Genomic DNA, 6,000 nt, shown 5'->3' on the forward strand with positions numbered 1-6,000 from the left:
TTGTTTGTATCCAAACCTGTCGTCCATTGCACTTCTTGTCCTGTCCCGATGAGAGCTAGCCTCTCATGATATCACAGCGCGCGCACATACAAACGCTCGTGTGCGTGCGCGCACACACACACGCGCGGCCACTTTTCAACAAAATATCAGAATGTATTATTTAAAATAACTTTTTGATAATACTCACTGTTAACATGGATGGTTTTCCGTTCCTCATGTTTGGTAAAAATCCAGAAAAACGATCGGAATGAAATTCAATTTGCCGGTCCAGAGGCGAAGTTACTGCTAGCTAGCCTGCACATGGCTCATAAGCTTCCGCACTTGCTATCTGCAATCTACTTCTCGCAGAAGTATGTCGATGCTAATGTTGACATGGGGCTTGTTAAAATGTCACTGACATTCGACTGTTTCATCGATGGTATTGTTTCATTGCAAATTAGAATCAGAACATTTTCTCTCCTCTAATGCTCCGGTGCGTTCAGGCTGAAGTGCACAAGTTGGGCTCATTTAAAGGGGCGTTTACCTGTTTCAACATGACGGCCACCATCATCCAATCAACATGGCGCTTTCGGCCATTCTAGGTCAGTGTCATCCAATCAAAATTGCGCTTTCCGCCAACTGCAGCCCCAACGGGAAATGAACGACGAAAAAAAACGACAATATGTATTATAATATGTAATATTTATCGCCGAGCCATATGCAATCATTAAAAGAGCCATATATGGCTCGCGAGCCATAGGTTCCGACCCCTGCTCTACAGTGTATTTGAATCATATTCATTACTGGATGTGTAACAATAAAGCATATTATCCGAATCTGAAGCCATTGTTTGGATTCACAAGCAATGCAAGACGTCTTTTTATTGGTGTTTTGCATTTGAATAAAAAGTGACATTGGTTGTCCTTTAATACACAGTATGGAATGTATGGTAATTTTCAAAATCACGCTTCAGCAGACAAAACAAGAAACATTGTTGCAAAAAACGATTGCATTCATATACAGTACAGTGGGCATGTACATAACACAACCGGGAAACTGCAACGCTTACATCTTACTGTATTATGATGAATTTAAAAAGTCATCAATCTTCTTCTGCTTCCCATTTTTACCTTTTAACACAAACACTTCAATCTCGTCTGCTACACACGAGCTAGCGTCTGAAAATGGAAATGGCTCCGCTACACGGCAGCTGGTCACGTAACAAACTCACGTGACCAAGTCGATCAATGGCGAGGCCGATGGCGCGACCGATGGCGTGTATCGATATAAACATAGCAAAATGGCTGGCGGGAGATGAAAAAGAGCACCGTAGTAACCGGATTATCGTAAAAACCACGAATCGTACTAAACGGAACTAATTATACATAAAAAGACTAGAAATGTGCATGGCAAATGAAAATAGTGTTGTAATAAGCAGTATTATCAATATAAACGATATCGATATAACGAGACTTTACTGTATATATATATATATATATATATATATATATATATATATATATATATATATATATATATATATATACACACACACACAGTGATCCGTTCCAGAACCCTGTTCGAAAAGCTATTTGTTCGAACACCGAAACCATTTTTCCTATTTGCAAATAATGTAAATCGTTTTAATCCGTTCCAACACCCTGAATGTTTACCTTTTTAGTACAGTATTTTATACATGAAATTGCACATTAAAATGCTGACCAACACATAAAAAGCAATGTATATCTCAGAAAATGTTAAGCAAAATGGCAAAGACACAAATAACATAAACATAAATGTAACCCAGGCTAATTGTACGTTCGAAAAGAAAATAATTATGAATAGGATTTTTTACCTTTGTGGTGGTCAGCAGAAGGCGCAGGTGGACGGACGAAGGAAATTTATTGTTTGGAAGTCCCCTTCCATAAAAACCTCGGGGAGCTCTTCTATCTGAGGGGTGCTCACACGTTCAAATCTCTTTGCTACGGATGACTCGGCTACAGGATGTTCTTTTCTTTTAAAATATCTATCCAATGACACTTGCTCTCACTCCCATAGCCACATTACTAGATTTCACAGCCTCCTTATTCTTTAATATCGTACTAATCGTAGATTTCGCCATGCTGTATTCCCTACCAGGGGTGCTCAATACGTCGATCGTGATCGACCAAACGATCTCCATGGTACTATTGGTAGATCGCAAGACAAGGTGATGTGACATTGTCAGGAACTGACGCTTAACAAATCAAGTGGAGTTGTTTTGAAAAAAAACTCGACGTCAGCCAATCAGCCATCCCTTTATTTGACTGATACACCAGAGAACCAATCAAATGACATCTCATTGAGAGACTCACTGCGAGCTCAGACAACGACCCTTAGTTGCAAAGTGAACAAGGATGTCGTTAGTTGCATCCTAATTTTTCGCTCGGTTTTTCTCCTTAAACGTAAGATAGAATATAAAAAAGTGGAAGAGCTGGACCAAGTAAGAAGAAAAAACGTTATCACTTTCATACGGAATGAGAGGATGACTTTTTTTCACGATGACATTTTCAAGTTCGGTAGACTTGTCTGCCAGTTATCAGAGTGAACTCAGGTAATGGCAAACCATTGACATAATTATGTTGTGTTGTGCAACATATGCGGATATAAATCAACATAAATTGCAATAAATTCTTGTATCCCAAAAATAAGGAAGGACGAGGAAACGTATTTTTTCGAGGAAACTTATTATTTCAGCCAAACTACAAAATAAATGAACTCAAAGTCATCGAAAAAACTCCTGGAAACTAATGAGTCGCACAGAAAGGAAAAAAGATGGAAGTACACTGACTGACTCACATGACGGAGGCCAGCGGATTCAAACACGGCGACGACACGACGAACACCTGTGCTCTTTCGCCATGCCCCCCCCCCCCCCCCCCCCCCCCCCGAGGAAGGGCTTAGGGGGCTGGGTCACCTCAATTTGACACGTGACACAACAGAAGAATGAGCCCCCCAAAAAAATCGTCACCTCGTTTGTTGACGTCGACGTCAACGACTTTGACTTTCGCCCATTCGATCATCAAATAACATCCAATTGATGGGAGTTTTTTTTTTCAATGTCTTACACACACACACACACACACACGCGCGCACACATGCACACACACACACGCGCGCGCACACATGCACACATGCACACACACACACACACACACACACACACACACACGGGCACACGCACAAACACACGCACACGCACACACACACACACACACACACACACACACACACACACGCGCGCGCGCGCGCACATGCACATACACACACGCACACACACACACGCAAACGCACACGTACACACGCAAAAACACGCGCGCACACACACACAAACACACGAGCGCACACACAAACACACACACGCACACACACACACATACACACAGCAGTTTTGTTACGGGTCAAATTGACCCAAAGCCGCTTTAACCTTATAAAACAACATATCCACTTGCTAAGAAAAATAAATCCAGATTGTGATTGAATTTTCTAATTAGAATGGAAAGCTTTCCCGGGGTCAAATTGACCCGAGAAAGATAGCCACAATACATTCCGGCGCCATTTTGGGCGGTCAGCGGCTGACTTTCTCCTCCTTTTGCCAGCTGTTGAAATGGCCGTGTCACCAAGAGGTTGAGTGACCATTCCAAGGGCCCACAAAAGCGGGCGAGCGAGCGGGCGAGCGGTAGGGAGAACGCACTTACCCCAGAGAGATTGAAAGCGACGTCGGCCGTGCAGGAGCAGCGGACGGCTGAGAATCGCGAAGCGCTTTGCTGATGGCAAGGGAAAAAAAACATTAGCCACATTTGCCCGCAGTGGGGTGAGGGTGGGGGGCATAAGGGGTGTGGAGGGGGGCATTCCAATCCCCTTGCACCCCATGTATGGGCGTGCCTGCAACTATATATAGCATCCAGCGACTCATTCCGCTTTCTTTCCAATTCGGACCAGCTTCTGATCATCGACATCATCTTCTAACCATTCATTCATTCATTCATTCATTCATTCATCAGAATCTGAATCAGATTAAGAGTCAGAATCAGAATCATCTTTATTGGCCAAGTATGTTCATCCACCAATTCATCCATCCACCCATCCATCCATCAATTCATTCATTCATTCATTCATTCATCAGAATCTGAATCCAAATCAGATTAAGAGTCAGAATCAGAATCATCTTTATTGGCCAAGTATGTTCATCCACCCATTCATCCATCCATCCACCCATCCATCAATTCATTCATTCATTCATTCATTCATTCATTCATTCATTCATTCATTCATCAGAATCTGAATCCAAATTAGATTAAGAGTCAGAATCAGAATCATCTTTATTGGCCAAGTATGTTCATCCACCCATTCATCCATCCACCCATCCATCAATTCATTCATGCATTCATTCATTCATTCATTCATTCATTCATTCATCAGAATCTGAATCCAAATTAGATTAAGAGTCAGAATCAGAATCATCTTTATTGGCCAAGTATGTTCATCCACCCATTCATCCATCCACCCATCCATCAATTCATTCATGCATTCATTCATTCATTCATTCATCAGAATCTGAATCCAAATCAGATTAAGAGTCAGAATCAGAATCATCTTTATTGGCCAAGTATGTTCATCCACTCATCCATCCACCAATTCATCCATCCCTTTCTTATTCTTGCACTATGTACAGTTTTTTATGGAACGGTTTTTGCACATTTACATTTGCACAGCATACAGTTGTCATTCTTATTTTGTTATGCTTATAATATCTTGTTTTCTATCCTTTCACCCCCGCCCCAACCCCATCCCTTTTCAATTGCTGCTGTGGACTGCAAATTTCCCCATTGTGGGACGAATAAAGGTTTTTCTGATTCTGATTCTGATCCACCATCCATCCATCCATCCATCCATGCATCAATCCATCAATTCATTCATTCTATCATTCATTCATTTTTTTCATTCATTTGTCCGTGCGTGCGTGTGTGCATTAATTTGTTTATTCGTTTATTCATTCATTGATTTTTTTCATTCAGTTATTCATTCATTCGTTTACGCATTTGTTCATTTTTCATGTGTGGATGCATGCGTGCATTCATTCATTCATTCATTCAGTTATTCATTCATTTATTCATTCGTTTATACATCCATTCATTTTTTTCATTCGTGGGTGCATGCGTGCATTCGTTCGCTCATTAATTCATTCATTTATTCATTCATTCGTTTATTCATTCCTTCATTTTTTCATTCATGGTACATGTGTGCGTTCATTCGGTCATTCATTCATTCATCTATTCATTCATCCATTCATTTTTTAATTCGATGGTGCGTGCGTGCGTTCGTTTGCCCATTCATTATTTCATTCGTTCATTCGTTCGTTAATTCGTTCCTTTGTTCGTTCATTCAATTATTCATTCGTTCATTTGTTCATTCGTGGGTGCGTGCTTGCGTTTGTTCGTTCGCTCATTCATGCATTTATGGATTCATTCAGTCATGATGTGCCTTTTTACCCCCATGATGACCTTGTCTGTTTTCTTTTTTTGGGGGTGTGGGGGGTGGGGTGACTTTCCAGCAGGTGGGTGTCAGTTTGTTATCATGAATTGGAACACGAGGTTGTCAACGAGACCTGGCACAAGTTGACATTTCTGTCAGTTGACTTGCAAATGTCGACATCTTTTATTTGCAAGAAGGTGGCGAAAGCCTGCCGAACCGTCTGAGTTTCTGAGGAGGAAGGGGGGGTGCGGGGGGGCTGTTCTGCCAGGAGGGTGTTTCGGCGATGCACTTGTGGATTGCGCTGCGTTATTTTTAAATGTGTCTGTGACGCCGACACGCCTCAAGTGTGACTGCACATGCGCGAGTGCAAAGGTCAAGTGTCAACTTCAAACAGCAAAATGGGCCACCGAGTAACACGAAGCTTGCTCGGCATAAAGAGTCACAAAAAAAGGCCCAACTATTTATAACACGGTCGGAAAGGTCATACAGGTGGAAAGGGGGCGGTTG

General features: G+C 41.8%; 1 protein-coding gene across 7 annotated transcripts in view; it reads right to left on the minus strand.

Moving 5' to 3' along the window:
• myom2a (myomesin 2a) overlaps positions 1–3,835 on the minus strand; it is a 36,910-nt gene extending 33,075 nt beyond the window's left edge. For 4 of the 7 annotated variants that reach the window (XM_089005456.1, XM_089005455.1, XM_089005452.1 and 1 more), the window contains exon 1: positions 3,717–3,801. The gene's annotated coding sequence lies outside the window, so the exon portion shown is untranslated. Of the gene's footprint in view, positions 1–1,834; positions 2,153–3,716 lie in introns of those variants that run through there. The other 3 variants (XM_089005451.1, XM_089005453.1, XM_089005454.1) reach the window with 3 other exon arrangements.
• Between the last annotated feature and the right edge of the window lie 2,165 nt (positions 3,836–6,000).

Source organism: Hippocampus bargibanti, linkage group LG10 (genome assembly GCF_051943395.1).
Source record: "Hippocampus bargibanti isolate YZ-2025 linkage group LG10, ASM5194339v1, whole genome shotgun sequence".
Taxonomy (NCBI): Eukaryota; Metazoa; Chordata; class Actinopteri; order Syngnathiformes; family Syngnathidae; genus Hippocampus; species Hippocampus bargibanti.